The sequence below is a fragment of the Alexandromys fortis genome, unplaced genomic scaffold, assembly GCF_014885135.2.
Source record: "Alexandromys fortis isolate MF-2015 unplaced genomic scaffold, M_Fortis_MF-2015_v1.1 scaffold_129, whole genome shotgun sequence".
NCBI classification, from domain to species: domain Eukaryota; kingdom Metazoa; phylum Chordata; class Mammalia; order Rodentia; family Cricetidae; genus Alexandromys; species Alexandromys fortis.
The window spans coordinates 2,145,385-2,166,620 of record NW_026068022.1 but is presented as its reverse complement, the minus strand read 5'-3'; the positions used below and the strand labels follow the sequence as shown (position 1 = coordinate 2,166,620).

Here is a 21,236-nt window from a genome sequence, read left to right as displayed (position 1 = left end):
AACAAACAAAAAAGAGTGCCTGGGTTGAATTTCTAAAAGTACTTCTTGGCATATGTCAAAAAAGAATTCTTTTTTTTTATTGTTTTATTTCTTTTATTTTTTTTCTATTTATTTATTTATTTATTTATTAAAGATTTCTGTCTCTTCCCCACCGCCGCCTCCCCTTTCCCTCCCCCTCCCCCAATCAAGTCCCCCTCCCTTGTCAGCCCAAAGAGCAATCAGGGTTCCCTGCCCTGTGGGAAGTCCAAGGACCACCCACCTCCATCCAGGTCTAGTAAGGTGAGCATCCAAACTGCCTAGGCTCCCACAAAACCAATAGGTACAGTAGGATCAAAAACCCATTGCCATTGTTCTTGAGGTCTCAGTAGTCCTCATTGTCCGCTATGTTCAGCGAGACCGGTTTTAACCCAGGCTAAAAAAGAATTCTTATACATAGGGCCAGTCATATGGCTCATTGAGTAAAAATAGCTCACGTGGTAGGAGAACCAGTTCTACAAGTTGTCCTATGACCTACTTCCACGTGAACTGTAATAAATAAAAATAGCACTTTTTTTGTAAATATTTTAATTTCTTACTGAAAATTAGACATACAATGTTTCATTTCACTTAGAAATAATTTTTAATACATAGCTATGCATTTTAAACAATTAAACCCAAATTCCTATAATGGCTGTTTATAAGTAAGTCTCTAGGTACTGGTTGCATACAATTTTTGCAGATCAAAGAGTATATGGATATTAACATCATTATTTCCTGACTCTTCAGAAGGGAGGACGGGGACTGGCATATGCGGTAATACCATTTATCAACAAGGTTAGCTTTTCAGGGGCATAACAGCAACTTCTTTAAGTTACTGTATTTTTTTTAATATTTATTTATTATGTATACAATATTCTGTCCGTGTGCATGTCCACAGGCCAGAAGAGGGCACCAGACCTCATTACAGATGGCTGTGAGCCACCATGTGGTTGCCGGGAATTGAACTCAGGACCTTTGGAAGAGCAGGCAATGCTCTTAACCACTGAGCCATCTCTCCAGCCCCTAAGTTACTGTATTTAAATGTTAAGAAAATATTAAAAATGAAACAAAATACATAATTTAGTCTATTCCAGTACTAAAATGATTATTCTTACAATCATATCAGAATGCTAAATGTGTACAGAGAATGTGACACACCATGAAATAAACACAGTTCAATATTTTTTTAAAAAGGTAATCAACACCTAACTTGCCATTTTAAGCAAACTATGACAGGACTAAACATTTGTACTCCAAATAAAAGGAGTATCACTCAAGTCCAAAAATTTATTTTTAAAATAACAACTGCTGTTATGACAATCGAATGGCACAGAATAAAAAAAATTAAAGCACACGGTCTATTTGATTAGTCATATTCCATAGCAAATAAACATTTATTAAAATTTTAATTAACAAACCCCATTGGCAGGAGTGAATGGTGAGCGATCCCCAAAGTTGTCAGCATAGGAGATATGTCTCCATCACTCATCTATCATGCGGCAGCATGGGGGGTGAGGGAGCTGGCCCTGAGGTCATAAGGGCAGGGAGCTGCCTGTGTTCCCCACCAGCTGCAACACTAGGGAGAGCAGGCCCTGCACCTTGCCTGGGCAGCACAATAGAGCCAATTCTGTTGGCAGAGGTGTGGGTGATGCAGCACCTTGGCTGTTAGCAGGGAGAGTTGTAGCCATTACTCGTCTGTCAAGAAGCAGCATGGACAGGGGAGAGATTCCCCTCCATCAACACCAAAGGCAAGTGGGAGAGCTGGCCCTGTCCCTCATCAGTTGCAGCACTCAGGAGAGTGGCCCCTATGCCATGCCTGAGCAACACAGTAGAGCTGATCCTGAAGGTGTAGGTGTAAGCGATCTGACCCTAAGGACATGAAAGCAGAACTGTCCTGCTCCTTGATCAAAACTGCAAGGGTTAAACTTGCCAGTACAATGCAGAAGAGCTTACGCTGGTGGTGAGGACGAGGGAACCGGGCTGACCAACTCTGCAATTACCCAGGCCCAGAAACAGGGTTATGTGTTGGTCCACCCCAACATCCACCCCAACTGTCGTCTGCTGGAGCATGTGAAGGAACTGGTCCTGTAGACCCAAAGTGGCAGGATTTCCACAAGACAGGGCAACAGTAGTATAATCAAGAGGCATTCCAGTGAGGGTCCACTGTCAACAATGTAGCAGAATTGGCCTCGAACTAGACCAATGACTCTTTAGCAAAGAGGGTTTTACTGCATGACTTACTGAATTAGACTACAGTAGCTTCCATGACAAGATTGATTTTTTTTTCCTCCTCTCTCTCTTTTTTCCTTTTTTCTCTTAAATTTACTTAATTTGGGGGAGGGGAGGTTGCAAAAGCAGAAGGTGGATACAAAGGGATAGGGAAATGGATGTGATGGAGATGCATGGTGTGAAAAACACAAAGAATTAAAAAAAAGTTTAATAAACAGCTGGGTACAGTAGCGCACATCTTTAATCCCTGCACTCAGGGAGGCAGCGACAGGCGGATCTCTGTGAGACTGAGGACAACCTGGTCCACGGCAGCCAGGACTGTTATACAAAGAAACCCTATCTCAAATACCAAAACAAAAACAAAGCAAAAGAAAGTTTAAAAAACAACTGCATGAAGATGTCAGAGGATGTGAATTCTTATCTCGAGATCATACAGTCACAAAGTTTAAAATTACCTTACTGCTGTCTGAATCTAGATTTGAAAGCAGTATTACACAGGTGAACAAAATGTTCCCAGTAAAAACAACCATGTAAAGTATCAGGCTAAGACCAAAGGCAAATACCTAAATAACTTAGTGTTATCTTTACTTTAAGCTACCATTGCTTAAGTTACTTTAAATAGTGAACTATTTCAAAAGTAAACTGAAACCATGAGTTATAAACCATGCCACACTGATTCAACAACAAAGATAACTTCCACATACATTTTAAGTATTTTAAATGCTAATTTTTAAAAAAAATCTAGATAAATTACATTTTTCTAAATGCCAAATAATGTACCAAGTCTTACATATCAAAGGTATAGAATTAAACTATATCTTAATAAAACTTGAGGTGAATCCAAATTTTCCAGTTTTGATACGAGATGTAGTATATAAAGAAAATAAGATCTTTTCCTATCTTTAGTTGTTGAACTAGATTGTCCTTATAGGTCAAGGTTCTGATTTAAAAATAACAAAAGACAAAGCAATGAAATAAGCCAAAAGCTCTTAGCTATAGCCATTACTTTAGCAAGAGTCAGTTATTTAAATCTAAATCGCTGGTTATGTATCCCACAAGGCATTTTAAAATACTATTATTACATTATTTCTCACAAGCCCATGATACTCAGAAGAAAGCTGCACAGTGATGGAACTGTTTAAGGCCAAGAACAAAGCAACCGCAGCAGCACATACAAGGCAAGTCAAGAAAAGTCCTGCCTTCCTGTTCACATAGAAAGGCAGCTCAACAGTGCAACATCTACAGGAAGACTGAGCTTCTGAATCACCTAGCAATTATTTTAAACTTTCTAAAAATGTTATTATCTTTGTAATAATAATCATTAGTATGGGCAAGGGCGGAGTTTGAGCAAGCCCATGTGGAGATCAGAGGACATCTATGGAAGCCAGCTGTTTCCCCTAATATCATGAGACCCACAGATCAAACTCAGGTCATCAGGTTTGCAGTGCAAGTGCTTACATCAGCTGAGCCATCCCATGCACCTAAGAAAACTATTTTATGAAGAATCAAACGATTCTGACATGACTATATGCTGTTTAAAACACACACACACGCACACACACACACACACACACACACACACACAACCACCCCTGGGTATTTATTATAAAGATGCCTTGAGGAAGAAAAAAGATGAAATAAACCAGCACATTTGCAGCATTTGATTGCTTCTGCTCTCTCCAGACCCCACTATTCTGTGATGGTCTAAAGACTGCTCCCCCCAAATTTATGTGCTGAACTTTTATAATGAGTGTAATAACACGACCAAGTGGAGCTAGTGTTTAAGGAGTGCTTAAGTCACTGTGAAAGGGCTCAATTATGAACAGGATTAGAAAACTCTATAAAAGGGCGAGAGGGAGCAAGTTTACCAGTTTACCCTTTGGCCCCTTCCACCATTGGAGGAAATGGTTTGTGTCCTCTCTGAAAGACAATGTAACAAGTACCATCTTGGAAACTAAATCCATGCCCTCAACAGACAACTATCCTGCTGGTGCCTTGAGAGAATTTTCCAGACTTTTGGTTTGTGAAAAATAATTTTTGTTGTTGTTGTTACTGATTTTTCAGGATAGGTTGTATCTGTGTTGCCCTGGCTGTGCTGGAACTTGCTCTGCAGACTAGATGGCCTCAAACTCACAGAGATCTGTCTGCCTCTGCCTCCCAAGTACTGGGATTAAAGGCGTGTGCCACCACTGCCCAGCAAGAAAATAAATATCATTTATAAACTATATATTACTCTATATGTTACTCAGCTTAAAGGAGCTGACATACTGACTCATTCTCACTCTGGATTAAACAGTTAAAACCATGCAGTAGAATAGAATTATATTCTAGATTCCAGCCTGGTCTAGAAGAGCTAGTTCCAGGACAGGCTCCAAAGCCACAGAGAAACCCTGTCTCAAAAAACAAAAAAAGAATTATATTCTAGCTAACTACATGTTATTTAAGCAGAACCCACAAATATAAGTAAGATATCACTAAACTAATAAAAAAGTAGGAAAAATTTCAACAAATTCTGATGAAATAATCAAGAATTAGGGAATTTTATTAACTTGCTCAAATTCCAATATATTTGACCCTCATTACTCTTAAAGAACTATTTAGTAGGATGAACTATCTTCCTTTGAATGTGGGGTGCGTAGATTAATAGAAATGGGTTAATTTAAGATATAAGAGATAGCTAGAAATATGCATAAGCTAATAGGCCAAGCAGTGTTTCAATTAATACGGTTTCTGTATGGTTTTTTTGGATCTGGGCATCCAGGAAATGAACAAGCAGCCTCCGCCTACATCTGTGTAAGTATATTATGGGAAAATCAAAAACATACTAAAGCACATGTGTGAAGATCTGAGGACAGGTTTGTGGGGCTGGTTTTCTGTTTCTATTTTACATGAGTTCCAGGGAAAACTCAGGGTATCGAGCTTGCATAGCAAGCAAATTTACTCACCGAGTCACCTTTCTGGTCCCTACCTAATCTTTTAAATTATGCATAAAATAAACTCTGAAGTCACAAACTAAAATTACAATAATAGTGGCTTTTAACTAATTGTTTTTAATGTGTATTAGTCCTTAACAGAAAAAAAAACTGCAGAACACTTAACATAATATTAGCTTTTAATTTTTTAGATTCATTTTTATTTTATGTGTATGCATGAAACCTGTGTTAATATTTGTGCACATGTGTGCCTAGAACCCAAGGAAAACAGAAAACAGCACTAGTTTCCTAGAACTGGGGTTACGAACACCTGTAAACCACAGGAAGAGTAGCCAGTGCTCTTAACTGCTGAGCCAGCTCTCTAGGCTCCAAGTTTTTTTCAGCATGCTTATTTATTTGTTTGTTTTTCTACTTATTTATTTGGGTGTGTGTAGGGTCACGTGCCATATTCATATGTGTAGGTCAGAGAACAACTTGTAGAAGTTAGTTTTCCCCTTCTACAGTGATGAAGGATTCCCCTCTGTATGTTGTGAATACCACTGGTTAATAAAGAAGCTGCTTTGGGCCTGTTGATAGGGCAGAATTTAGGTAGGTGGGGAAAACTAAACAGAATGCTGGGAGAAAGAAGAGCGGAGTCAGAGAGAAGCCATGTAGCCCCGCCAGAGACAGATACCAGTTGGAATCTTACCCGGTAAACCACAGCCATGTGGTGATACACAGATTACTAGAAATGGGTTAAATTAAGATGTAAGAGTTAGCCAATAAGAAGTTAGAGCTAATGGGCCAAACAGTGCTTTAATTAACATAGTTTCTATGTGATTATTTCAGGGCTAAGCAGTCAGGAAGCAACAAGTACCTACCCCAACACTACAGCCTGGGTCTCAAGGATCTGTCAGGCTTGGCAGCAGACACCTTTACTCACTGAGCTATCATCACACCAAATAGCAAAAACAAGTTTTGTGACAAGGCCTCCCTGTATAGTCCTGGCTAACCTGGAAATCACTCTGTAGACAAGGCTAACCTAAAAATCAGAGATTAGGCTTCCTGGGTACTAGGATTAAAGGTGTGTACTACTACACTAGGCTACAAACTGATCTCACAGTGCTACTGTAACAAATTACACAAATTCAATGATTTACCACAGCAGAAATTTATTCTATTAATGTTCTAGTGGCCCAAAGTTAAAAATCAGGTTGCTGGCATAAATGGTTTATTCTGGAAGCTTTTTGCTGCTCACCTTCATTCTGGTGGCTGCCAACAATTCTTGGAATTCCCTGTCTTATGAGGTATCACTTTAATCTCTACCTCTTTCAATCACATTATCTCTTCTCTTCAAAAGACATTTTTAACTGTATTTAGGGCTCATGCTAACAGTTTGAATGAGATGGCCCCAAAGGCGCATATGCGTGCCTGCTTAGTCTCCAGTTGGTGAACTGCTTGGAAGGATTAGGAGGTGTAGCCTACTTGGATTAGGTGAGCTATTGGAGGAGGTGTCGCTGGGGGTGGGCTCTGATGTTTCCAAAGCCCATGCCTAGCCCAGTGGGCCTCCCCCTCTCTCTGCCTGCTACTTGTGGACCAAGATGTAAAATTCCCAAGCAGCTGCTCAAGCACCCTGCCTGGTGCCATGCTCCCTACCATCATGATGACATCAGACCTGAAACTGACTCTGAAACTGTAAGCAAATCCCCAATTAAATGCTTTCTTTTGTAAGAGTTGCCTTGGTCATGGTGTCTCTTCACAGCGATAGAACAGTGACTAGGACCATGATAATAAAGGATTATCTGTCTTTAAATACTTAATTACATTTCAGACTCTCTTTTCCAAATACAGTCCATGTATACATTATGGGCAGATATATCTGTTTAGGAATATCATTCAATTTATGTAACTCCAGAGACAGAAAACAAAATGGTTGTTGTCAAAGGCAGAGAGTGATTAGAAGACAGGATTACAAAGAGGCATGAGAAACTTTTTTGCTCCATTATCTTGATTGTAGTGACAGCTTCCTTCATGGATATAAACGTATACTAAAAGTTATTATAGTGAGCTGAGTGCCTTTAATCCCAGCACTTGTGAAGCAGAAGCAAGTGGATTGAGTACAGCCTGGTCTACATAGTGAGTGCCAGGACAGCCAGGGTTACATAGAGAAACCTATCAAACACTGTCACCCCAAAAAAGTTACCAGCAATGAGAAAACCAAGATTTTGAAATTTCAAAATGCAATTATGAATGATACTAAGCCTATACAATTTAAACTCAAAACAAAATAAAACAAAAAAAAAAGCAAAACTAGAGTTTTTTAACAAGTGAAAAGAAGGGAGCTACAACCTCAGCACTCCAGACACTGAGATGAGAAGATCATGAACTGGAGGATGACAGCCTGGGCTACATAGCAAGATGGTCCCCCTCCCCCCAAAAAAGGTGGAATTGAAGAAGAAGAGAACAATCTGAGTTGCAAATTCAATAATTAACAGGGTGACAGTGGCTATCCTAAATAGGAAATCAATGCAAATCAGAGAGCTTAATGCTTGTTTCCCAACAGTCCCCACATGGATCCTTAGTGAAGGCTTGTGCAGTCAGTGACCACAGTAACACTAACTCACACTACTCCCTGTGCTAACCATCAAGTGATGCTTGTAGACCAGGGAGGTTAGAAAGGCAAAACCAAGAAGTGAGAGACCATCCAAAAAGGTTGCAAAAGCCAACAAGAAACTTTTAAAATGGTACATCAAAACAGACTGAAAAACTAACATACATATAACCAAATAATTCAGTGTATCCATTTTCAACCTCATTAACATGACAAAAGTTTACCTTGCAATTATTATAATGAGAAGAAAGGCGAAGGTGGAGAAAAGTGTGAACTCTCACAGGACTCCCTCTTCCCCAACCCTTAATAGTAAGCATTTAATAATGCACTGGAAAATCTGCTCAACACAAAAATTCCTGCTGCATTGTTTAGAAACTACTAAATTAAACACATATGCAAAATGCATGCTTCCTATTCCACTGAAAGTTTAAAGTTAAACATAGTAAAGCAAATAAATGTAGATTTATCTATTAATAAACTTTATGGTGTTATTCCAAGGAAAATATATCACATTAAGGGACCAAAATACAATGTTTGAAAAATATCAACCATCTTTAATGAGATTGACTAAGCAACACCCATTTGTTCCAATGTATCAGGTTTAACTCCCATGACTAGCAGTTCAGTTTGGCAATCTCAATGCATAAGACAAATAATTCATAAAAGCTTGACAGTATTATTTTTAGTTTGCACCCTTCTTGGACTGAGCTGATAAGTGCTTCTACTTTATGCTACTCCAGAGACCAATTCCATTCAGGCACAAAGATGTTTGTTAGCCATTGTAAGAGAGTGAAACACTTTGTTCAATCATTATATTCAAATAATACATCTCATTTGGGAAGACATTAAGAAAACAACAATTTAAAAGTGATTATTGCTGCTTTGAAATGGTATCAAGGAAGTATGACAGAATAATCAAGACTACCCACTATGAATGAGAAGTAACTCTCTAGTAATAGTTATGGTTACCAAGGATCAAATTCGAGTAAATCTAACCATTTATCTGTCTCTCATAAAAACAAGATTGAAAATAGTCATCTAAAACAGCTTGTTAAATGTAAACAATGTTGACATGTGCCTTGATTATACTATAAATGTACCTTGATTATACGATGAAGCACAAAACGTTTTTTAATTTTAATGAGGGAGAAATACATCTAAAATTAGGACTCAACAAAAACATCTGAATCAATTGTTTCTCCCAACTACTTCCAAACAAAATATTTCAAATTCCACACAAGATTCTGCAAACCCTATGAGTACAGCTCTAATCTTGACACTGAATTTGGAACATCTCCATGGAGGAAATCCATGAACCAGATGTGAATTTCTTCTTCCAAATACATTTTATAAATATGAGGACAAATAAAACATTTCTCTACTTAAAAATAACACTGGATAGAATTAGCAAAGAGGAAATCCTACAGATCCTCAGTATCCACCACTCCTAAGGCGTTACTCACTAGACTAAAGAACCATTCACTCTTCTACATTATCGATGAACATCAACTTCATCAACCTCACACTTACTTCTGTGTTCACTAGCCATATTAATCACAACAGAAATAGTTTTAAATAACATTTACCTTCACAGTACATAGAGACTGAAGGAAAAAAGTTTACCTTCAGTTTTAATTCAATGCATGACTTCAAAATCCAAGGTAAACAAAGAAAAAGTAATCTACAATGGTAAATTAATGACCATAATAAAATTTAAGAAAATCTAATTTTATAATCTTAAAGTTTTATAATATTTTAAATGCCAATGACACGTTTTAAATTTTAGCATCACAAAATCCAATTTCAAGCATATTAAGAACTTAAACAAACAAAAGTCGTCTTTGGGAACATATGTATGTAAGGATGTATGTATGCATGTATGATTACTTTATGTGTTTGAGTGTTTTGCCTGCGTGGCTCTCCTCCCTCTCTCTCTCTCTCTCTCTCTCTCTCTCTCTCTCTCTCTCTCTCTCTCTCTCTCNTCTCTCTCTCTCTCTCTCTCTCTCTCTCTCTCTCTCTCTCTCTCTCTCTCTCTCTCTCTCTCTCTCTCTCTCTCTCTCTCTCTCTCTCTGTGCATTACTTTTTGCCTGCATGCATATCTATGTGTCTGGTACACCCAGAGGTCAGAGAAGAGCATCAAATACCCGAAAACTGGAGATAGGCGATTGTTGTGAGCCGCCATATGGCTGCTGGGAATCAAATCTGGATTTTCTGAAAGAACAAGTTCTCTTCACCAATAAGTTATCTCTTCAGACCTTGGGGCTTACATTTCTTTTGCCCCCTCCATCAGAAATCATTCAAACATTTAACAGATCCTACTAAATATTTAACAGAAGACAAGTCAAGAAAATAGATGAGATGTTATTTTTATGCAGAAGTGATACAGAAATACAACTTAATTATAAGAATTATGAACAGAGCCGGGTGGTGGTGGCACATGCCTTTAATCCCAGCACTCAGATTAGACAGAGGTTAGGCGGATCTCTGTGAGTTCGAGGCCAGTCTGGTCTATAAGGGCTAGTTCCAGGACAGCCTCTAAAGCTGCAGAGAAACCCTGTCTTGAAAAGCCACAAAAAAGAATTATGAACAGATAGATTTAATCTTAGTATTTATTTTAAATGATAATTGCCTAATCCACCAAGAAAGGATGGCAACTCATGTACCACTGCAAATTACTGAGGCATAAATACATTTGTACAAACACATTAGACTGACTTCATTTTTGTACAACTGTTTTCATCACTTAATAAGAAATTTACATTTATTTTATTCTGGCATAAAAATGATTATTTTAAATTTAACAGCCTATTTTAATCTAAAATTAATTTTAAATGATTTCGCAGTAATAAAGATTACTCAAATGATTCAAATTCTAAACTAAAAGAAAAATTTTCCCAGATAGGAGGTATTTTAGAAATGATCACTGTTTAATTTAAAGAATGAGGATGATTTCTTGATGGACATGGATGCTGGAAACCAGTTACTACAATAACTGTAGAATAAAAACCAAGAAAGTATGTCCTGGGTTTAGGAAAACTGTATGGTACTCAACTCATAAAACAGTGTTTCTTTTCCAGTACAGATAGAACAAGACATGGTTTCTTTCACATGCATACATATTCAATACATAACTTTTCCTGTTGTGCCAAAACTATTGAGCTTTGCTAAGAATAATTCTGTGGAAATATCTAATTGTGGTTATACTTTATACAAAGAAAGAACCGCATTTAATTAAAGAGGTCTATTTCAGGTGTATGATTTTCACTATTAAAAATTCTACCAATGGGAAAGAGGAAGAGGAATTATTCTACCAGAAATTTGTCCTCTGACCTATACACATGCATCACACTACAACCATACCTGCAATCACACACACATATGTGATACACATACACACAGTAATAAGTTTTTAAAAATTTAATTGAAAAGAAATTCTAGTAACTGGAGAGATGGCTCATCAGTTAAAAGTATGTATTGCTGCTGGGTGGTGGTGGCGCACGCCTTTAATCCCAGCACTGGGAGGCAGAGGCAGGCGGATCTCTGTGAGTTCAAGACCAGCCTGGTCTACAAGAGCTAGTTCCAGGACAGGCTCCAAAACCACAGAGAAACCCTNCCTCTGCTCTGTTTCTCTTCCGTCTCTTTTCTTCTCTGTTCTGTTCCCACAGCACTTCATCCAGTTATCAGGGAATGAGCTTCTTTGGCTTTTGTTGCGACCATCGAGTCCATTTTGGCGGTGTTTGGGGAGTTAAATGTTCCCCTTTAAGACTTGGGAGAAAAAAACCTAGTTCTTGGGACGTCATTGTTGGAAAGTGGTGAAAATTTTAAGAAATTCCAAGGGGCTGGAATATAGTTAAATGGGATCCATGGAGCTCGCAGATCAGCCCCCAGCACAGAACAAAAAAAGAAAAAGAAAAAGGGCCACAAGATGGCTCAGAGGGCCGGGTGGTGGTGGCGAACGTCTTTAATCCTAGCACTCGGGAGGCAGAGGCAGGCGGATCTCTGTGAGTTCAAGACCAGCCTGGTCTACAAGAGCTAGTTCCAGGACAGGCTCCAAAACCACAGAGAAACCCTGTCTCTAAAAACAAAAACAAAAACAAAACAACAAAAAAAAAAAGTATGTATTGCTTTTGCAGAAGATCCAAGTCTACTGCCCAGCATCCATGTCCATCTGCTTAAACCACGTGTAAGTCTAGCTACAGCAGACTGAAGGCCCTCTTTCATCAGCAGATACCCACAAACACACACACAATTAAAAAGTTAAAAATCTGAAAATATTTTAAAAGAAATGAGAAATTCTATCAAGGGACAAAGAAACTATTTATTTAAAACAAACCAATTATAAATTGTATTTAATCTTAAACTTGAATGACAGAAACTTACTCTGAATTGCATAAAGCTTCTAGTTTTAAGAAGCAAAATCTGGATGAGACTAGCCATGAACTAAAGTGTCACATTCCATATACGTTAAGATTAAATCCTAGCACGTTGTCCTTGCTCAGCCTAGATATAAGAGTGAGGACCTTGGTCTTGCCTCAGAGTGAAATGTCAGACTTTGTTGACTTACCATGGGAAGGCTTACCCTTTCTGAGGAGTAGATGGATGGGCGGGGGGGTGGAAAGGTGGGTGGGAGTGGGGAGGGGGGAATGGGGACAGCTATGTAAAATGAGAAAAGACTGTATCAAATAAATTCTTAATAAAAAAAAGAAAAGAAAAGAGGGAAAGATTAAATCCTAATTTCTAAAACACATTATCACTTTTCCTTGACTTATACTCATAAACAATAAAATTAAAAAATGTTCCTGAAGGTAAACCTCCCATTCACCAACAGGTAAGGATAACTGTAATCCAACATGTATCAATTAGCAAAAACATATTTGGGTAGTACCCAGAAAAAAAAAGTGAAAAGAAAAAACAGAAAAGGTAATATCAGGAAAGCAAAATTATTTTAATGATATAAAATTAAAAAATTTAAAGACTATGAGATTATTCCTTACAACAAAAGCCTACTAAGAATGTTGAAAACAAAATGAAACACGGGGGGGGGGCATCAAATTTGTAAGTTATTAAGAGAAAACAGAAATGAAAAGTTTTTCTCCTTTCAAATTATTGTTGTTTTTATTGCTTTTATTTGGCAGTGCTAGACCTGAACTGAGAGCTTCACATGTCCCCACCAGGCACCCTCAACACCTGAACTCTAGCACCAGCCACTCCTAAACTGTCTTTACATTTACAAAGCATTGCTGTTTCTGTGAGGCCGAGTTCTAACAGCATACTTTCGGCATTACACTTTTATAATCTAATGTATTTTATTTCAATCTCATAAATATTTCCAGAAAGTAAACCAGAAAACAAATATTAAAAAAACTTATTTTATTTAGCATGTCACTATAGGAATTTTGATAGGTTAAATAACAGAGAATATGATTAATAAATATTTGAAAACATGAGCTAAAATATTATTTGATTTATTTCTTTGTCAAGTATTTAATGAGAGCCTACTGTGGCCTAGGGACTTCAAGTACTGCAATGCAGTGCTGAGCGAGAGAGCAAAGCAAGCTGTGCTCAGGAAAGCCGCTCTCTAGGGTGCTCCACGGAAAGCATTCAATTGTTTCATCTTCTGGAATACTTAATGTGAAATGTTGGTGAATCACTAAAGTTTCTGTGACGTTCCCAAGTAAAATGTCTCTTAGTACTTCTCCTACACAGTGTTTAAGGACTAACGAGTCTCCCTCATTAATGGCTCTAGTTCTTTTCCACTTCCTTTTCTATTTCTAGAAAAGCAGAAATTTTAAATTGTGCACAAATTTTTCATATTCCTAGAATAAATTCTTTTCAAAGATGCTACTATAATTTTTAAAATCTTAGCACATGTTCTTCACGGTATTAATGTTATTAGTTTTTCTCTTAATTCTTAATCCCTTTGATCAAGATTACTGTTTAAGTTTAAATGTTTTAGATCAAGCCTAGTGAAACATGTCTGTAATTCCAGGACCCAGAGACTGAGACTATAAATTCAAGGGTTACCTGGGCTGTAGAGTGAATTCAAGACCAGTCAGACACTATTTCAAAATACAACTCCTTTTGTGGTAGTAGTAGCTGTTTTGCTGTGTGTATGTGTGTGCGTGTGTGTGTGTTTTATAAGAGATCTTGGGGATATAGCTAATTCGTAGCACATTTATCTAGCAAGCATGAGATCCTGCTCTCAATTCTAAAAGTCCTGGGAGAAAACATAAACTTTAAATACTAGTTGTGAGGACTTAGATAAATTATTTAGTTTACCTGAACTTGTAGTTAACTCAATTTTGAAGCAGGAAAAAAGGCAGTGCTTTCTCTAAAAGATTACAGAAGAAATTAAATGAAGTAATACATGTAATGGCACTTGGGACATAAAAACCAATCAGCAAATATTAGCTATTACTAATTACAATGTATTTTTATTTATCTTTGGAACTTCACATGCATCATCATCCTGAGGTCTCCGTTTTTCTCCAGCTTTAGAAAAACAGTTTTTCTCTTTTCTCAGACAATCTAATTTCGGGATTGAGAACTCCTATAAGACAGGAGGAGGGCAATGTTCTAAAAACCAGACTAGGAAGCTTTGTCCTTTCCCTATCCAGGCAGTGTCAAGTGATGAACATCTCTTGGGACAAATGGGGACAAGACAAAGCCCCTCAACAGCACAAGAAGTAGAAGTGGAGCTGGAACAACCTGTTGTCAACACTAGGATTGGCCCATATCACATACAATCTGAGTTTGAGGAGACAATAAAAAAGAACATGCCCTGAGACTGGATGCGGGGAACTTCTCCTGGGGCTCTGAGTGTTGCACTCAAAAAACAAGGATCATTGCTCCTGTCTGCAATGCACCAACACCCTGGTGAAGAACAGTATTGTGCTCACTGACTGCACACCAAGCAGTGGTAGAATCCCACTTCACACTGCCCCTGAGCCAAGAAGAGGCCAAGTTGACTCTTGAGGAAAAAGAGATTTTAAACAAACAAACAAAAAAACAATCAAAATTAAAAGTAATATGATGAAAGGAAAAAGAATGGCAACATCGGGGGTCATGTGGTGAAGCAGTTCCAACAGGACCAGTCCAGCACAGTGGCCTGCACTGCATCAAGCCTGGGCCAGTGCGGTAGAGCAGAAGGCTACGTGCTTGAGGGAAAGGATCTTTAGAGTTCTGTCTGAGGAAGATCAAAGCCTGGAAAAGCAAATAAGTTGTCATCCGCAGCTCATGTAATAAAGGTGCTTATTTTTCTTTTTATAAAAAACAGAACTATAAGACAAAAACTGAACCCTCTCTTCTCACTCTGTCTTCATTGTTCTTAATATCTCTTTTATTTGAATCTGTGATTTACCTACACTCATTCTAAACTAATTTATGCTTTAATTATTTTTATTACTTATTATCTTTATATTATTAGTTCTACTTCTTGTGTTTTTTCCTGCTTTTTTGAGAAATTTACTTCTGCAGGGTAAAGATTCAGAGGATCAAGAACCAGAAGCAACCAACCATTCTGGCAAAGGCCTATGGCTAAAGTACAAGAACAAAGGATAGGACAGACAGAAAAAGATTGGATAACTTGGGCTGAGGTGCCTCTGGCAGTGGGATCAGGATCTATCCTTGGTATATGACCTAGTTTTTTGAAGCCCATTCCCTATGGTGGGATGCCCTGTTCAGCCTTGGGCCTGGTCCTACTTCAACTTAATGTGCCAGGTTTTGTTGACTCCCCATGGGAGGCATTATCCTTTGGGAGGAGTGGATAGGGGGTGAGATGGGGGAAGTGAGGGAGGGTAGGAGGAGGGGTGGGAGGGAGAACTGGTGTTGGAATATAAAATGAAATTAAAAAGGAAGGAAGGGACGGAGGGACGGAGGGAGGGACGGAGGGAGGGACGGAGGGAAGAGAAACCAAGCAAACAATTTACAATGGTTTCTTATTGCTTCCTACTTCAATTGTAGATACTCCCAGCTTTCAAGGCCCTCCACTACCTGGCTTCATAAATTTGAAGAACTGCAATTTCTACTCCTCCTTCCCCCACTCCCTGACTGAGTCAAGTCTAGTCCTTCGAGCAAGTTTCGATTTTACAACTCTACTTTGGTCTGTTCAATACTAGTGTCACTCTATAGCAAAAGAAAAAAATTCTAATCAGCCTTCACTCAATTCGGGTTTCACTCAAATTCATTCTGCGTTGTCAACAGAGCTAGGTGCATGCTGTTATGTAATTACACAGTTCCACAGCAGTATGCACCTATTCCTTTCTAAACTATTCCTTTCCCTAACAGACCTTGAAAGCCTTTAGAGTATGGAAAGCACCCATCTCTTCTCCACCAGAGGAGAGAAATTATTAAAAAGAGGAGGGTCTTAGGGCTAGAGTATAGCTTAGTGAGAGAAGCAAAGTAGGCTGATGAGGCCCTGGGTTCAACAGAATGCATGAAAGAAGGAAAAAAGAGGACTGGAGAATAAAGAGATGCTAAAGAAGAGGCTAGAAGAGAAAAGGCAGCAAAGAAGAAGGGAGCCACAGAGAAGGGGAGGAGAAAGGAAGGAGGCTTTAAAAACAGAAGATTCAATCTTAGAAAATTAAATGAATCCTCAACCAAAGAGTTAAAAGTAGTTCAGCTGTCCAAAGTCCAGTTTGGAAACTGTTTTGCTTTCACAGTATTGACACATGAGCAAGGCAAATCAAACTGTAAGAACCAAACCCTAGGCTCTACTTTGCTTTCCAACTTAATGGAACTTTAAAATACAAACAGGCCTGTTATTCAGTTCTGTTTTTTGCATTTTAACTCATGACTTTCCACGTTTTTGAGTAGACTGAAAGTTTATGAACCTCAAAGTGTCAACATAAATTAAGGGTGACTGTTCAAAGGAAACAAGTGGACGGCACTGGTGACCTCTTAGAAATACAAAGCTGTGTTTCAGTACTATTCACACTTTTTTTATCCCTAATTATAGCCATGCAATATGATTCCTTCTGAGGATTACAGCAAAACTGTAATGCTATGACGTTCCTAAAGAATGAGGAGGATCTAATTTAAACAAAAGGCAGGAGGAAGGAAGGAATACAATACTTCTGGTCAAAAGTCCTCTTTCTGGAATCCACGATGAATGAGAATTTTCATCTCACAAAACAACGTGCGATTCTTCATGTCACCACAACATGGTTAACCCCTGAAACAACTGATCTTATTACAAAACCAATTAAAGAAACAAAGTCTCTTTCAATTCCTGCTCTGATTCATTAGAATTCACCTTTCCTTCACCTCAACCAGTACATACTGAATGCAAATGTTAGTTATACTAAAGGACAGGACATTAGACCATTTAAACAGCAGAAAACTGAATTGTTATCCTTACTCACTGACCAATGACTCTATTCCTATTTGTACATTTTTAAAGTAAGACTTATGTCCTTCGTGAAAGTTCTTTTGGCATTCCAGATTACAATAGGGACTCAAGTACAACAAAGAAAAAAATGCAGTAAGTCAAGAGTTAGGCAGGACAAGACATACAAGCAACCACATACATGTAGTCAAATTCTTCAACAAAGTAAGAATCCTTATTTACATATTTTCCAACATCTAATCTAACCAATAAAACTTAGTTCTGCCTTAATATCAAACCTTGAATTGTAATCATAAAAATGTATGTTTCTAATGTGTGCATTAGGTAAAAGTACTTACAAAGAATGTCTCCCAGTCTTTAGTAAGTAGTTGCTTATAATATCACCATCAATTTTCTTCTTCCATTTTAGAAAAAAAACTAAAAGTCTATTTTACATAAAATTAGAAATGATGGTTAAACAAATTATTTTTAATTTCTAGAACACAAATAAAGACTTTTTAAAGGGGGTTTTATAACTGTTCAGAATAATGCAAAACTCAATCTTTCTGCCTTGGCTTACCAAGCCGTATATTTTAAACAGTTAGACAATTTCTGTATCTAAATTACTTTAACAAACGACTGTTGTTATTTCTACTGCTGATTACTTCTCCCTCATGCACCTTCCTTTGTTAAAGTCACATCTGCAGGGAAAAAAAAGGCTACTAAAAAAAGAACACTCTGCTCCTCCAAGTTCATATCCTGCTAGCAATGGTCAGGACTGAACACTGTCACAGAAAAGTGATTTTACATATTAACATATTTAAGATAGAAATCTTAGGCTCAAAATTGAAGTAGCTGTATTAATAATGTACTTTACTAAATAAATTTGTGATCTTTGCCTAAATTTCTGGTAAATTTTAGCATGTTTTCTAAACTTTATGTAACAAAGACTGAGTAGCTCTTGTCTCTTGCAATGTATCCTTGTCTTTAGCAGTGAGTATATTTATCATTAGTGATTGTCAGGTCTAAGTATTCATATTGATGTGCATCCTTACAGACCCCAACACTGAAGGTTTCTGGAGGGGTTTTTTGTTTATTTGTTTTCTTCATTAAAAAGATTCTCTGACTTCAAGTCTAATGTCTAAATTGAAAACAGCATGTAAACTACAAATAGTTAATTCCAGAGAGTGAAATTTTATTTATTTCTTTATTATATATACAATATTCTGTCTGTGTGTATGCCTGAAGGCCAGAAGAAGGCGCCAGACCTCTTTACAGATGGTTGTGAGCCACCGTGTGGTTGCTGGGAATTGTACTCATGACCTTTGGAAGAATAGGCAATGCTCTTAACCACTGAGCCATCTCTCCAGCCCCGTGAAATTATTTTCATAATGCTAGGCAACATCAAATAAGTATCATCCACCAACTGATAAGGAACCAGATCACAGGAATAAAATATACACAGAGAAGCAATGCTTGAAATACACATGGAACAGTTTTAACTTGGCCTGGTTTACTCAGACTCAACTTATTTCCTTCTTTGAAATCTCTCAATTCTCCTTTCCTTTAAGAGGATTTATTCAGCCTCATTTGTCCTTAAGGAAGGATTTAACAAGAAAATGGAAATGTTCTTGAGGGCCCTGAAACCCCCTTCCCCTACTGTATTTATAAAACCCCAACAGTGCTTTGATCATGAAAATTTTTTTGTTTTCTTTCATCCCACCAAATGGTAGTAAGAAGGGAAGGAAAACCTGCCTCTCACAGTCAGTTTTAAGTGTGAGTAATAGTTGATCTTTCACCAGAAGTTTCCTATCTAATTTTTTTTTAAAAAGCAACAAACAGTTCTCTAAGAATATGTATTTCCATAATCCAAGAACTTTCATAAAGGCCTGAAGAATAAACTATATTTCTCTGATATTTTACAGTATGAAGCTGGGACTCAAAAAAAAAAAAGCATGAAAAGGGGCTAAGTGTTTGAGTCATAAGAATTTTCTAGCATCTCATTTATTCAGCACTCTCAATTGTGCGGCAAAGAGCCCAGGTGGTTAAAATTGGTAAACAAGCAAACAATAAAAGAATAAAATTAAGTATCACAAATCTTTTTTAAAGGGAACTTGCTTCCCTCACAGGAGAACCCTTTGGCTGTCACTAAATCATCAAATACTACTATCTTGCATAAAATTCTAGCAAATGCAAGTGACAATGGAATCCACAACAAACGCATGTACACGATAGCTACCTTTATATCTACACACGCACACTGTTTTTTAAGGATCACTTGTTACAACAGATGATGAGACCTAATACTCTCAAAGAATACTATGACTATCAGTGGTGACAAACTGCTAGTATGTACTCTTGGGAATGTGCATGGCTTGTAAAGCGTATGCTTTTCTAGTTATAAACACACACCCCTACCTTGTCTATGCTTTTTTTCTGTCTTCTGCCACAGCAACTCTGTCATGAGTCACCACATTACTATGACTTTACCCCTCTCTGTCTAGGTCTCACTATTTCAATAGCTGGATTCACCTGTTATTTTATCTATTGAATTCAAGATCAATCAAGGGTTGTGATGCCATAAAAGCATGGATAACGTGCATTTTCTAAAGAGACACTCAAGGAAGAGTCTGATGGAAAAAAAATAGAGTAAGAATGGTAACATGAGGTTCAGCTCATAAATGTGTATAATTGAGTAAAATTTCCTTTTCTTTTCTCTAAGTACCTTACTTAGTAAGTAGTAGTAGTTATATTATAATGACTTGTATATTTTTCTTTAAGATTACTCAGTCTTGTGGCTGGAGAAATGGCTCAGTGGTTAAGAGCACTGACTGCTCTTCCAGAGGTCCTGAGTTCAATTCCCAGCAACCATATGGTGGCTCACAGCCATCTACAATGAGACCCAGCGCCCCCTTCTGGCATTCAGGCACACATGGAAGGAATGCTGTACACATATTAAATATATAAATCTTTAAAAAAAAAAAAGATTACTCAGTCTGACATCTGCTATTATACCAAATACTCACATCATCAACCTATAAAGAAAAGGGTTACTTCTGCTCACAATTTTAGAAGCTTCAGTCCATGATTGGTTAGAACCACTACTTTTGGTTCCATGGTCAAATAACACATGACAGAGAGTACACGGCAGAGCAAAGACCTGATTTCATGGTCAGGGAGAAAAAAGGAGAGAGAGGAAGAGACCAGAGGCCCCACACACAGCCTCCTTCAAAGGCAATGACTAGAAGCCACCATACGAGGCCTACTTCTTAAAGCTTCTACCACCTCCCATTATCACTATTCTAGAGAGTAAAGCACATGGGCTTTTGGAGACATTCTAGATGCAAATCATAGCAAAAATAAAGACTGGAGGACTTCATCCTATCTGGCAGTTTCACAGTATCTCATAGTAGGAAAACACTCAAGAGGTTATAATACTGAATAATATGTAGTTAAATGAAAAAACAGCTGAAAAAAAAACTCACAAAAATTATAATAAACTATCCTTACTTGAAAAACAAAACAAACAAACAAACCCCAGAGTTTCTAGATTATTCAAAATTAGCTGTAAGTGTACATGGAGTTTTCATTTTATTTTGAGACAGGGTCTCATTGTGTAACTCCTGTTATCCTGGAACTCTGTGTCTGAATGACCCCCCAGAATTGCAGAGCGAGCCCAGGGAGCACTAAGCAACCACCAGAAACACAGAGTTACCTCTATGGTGACTGGAACCGTGGCCCTGACTGCACCATGAAAAGCAACCATCTGAGCCTTGGATCCACTAGCACCTGGAAGATAGATCACCAGAGACACAGACAGCCCCAACTACACCAATCAGAGAAAAAGATGAACAGACAAGGTAAGAACAACTCAACACCACAAAGAGCAACAAGACACCAATAAAACCTAGTGACCCTACAACAGCAAGACTTGAACAACCAAATATAGATGAAGCAAAGAAAATGCCGTAAACATTAACTTTAGAAGAATGTTTGAGCCGGGCGGTGGTGGCGCACGCCTTTAATCCCAGCACTCGGGAGGCAGAAGCAGGCGGATCTCTGGGAGTTCGAGGCCAGCCTGGTCTACAAGAGCTAGTTCCAGGACAGGCACCAAAGCTACAGAGAAACCCTGTCTTAAAAA

General features: G+C 37.9%; 1 protein-coding gene and 1 pseudogene across 4 annotated transcripts in view; one reads left to right on the top strand and one right to left on the bottom strand.

Annotated features, from left to right (window-relative positions):
- Sbf2 (SET binding factor 2) overlaps positions 1-21,236 on the bottom strand; it is a 371,745-nt gene that overhangs the window by 230,415 nt on the left and 120,094 nt on the right. The window lies entirely within an intron of this gene.
- Positions 14,421-14,989, top strand: LOC126514441 (40S ribosomal protein S8-like; annotated as a pseudogene).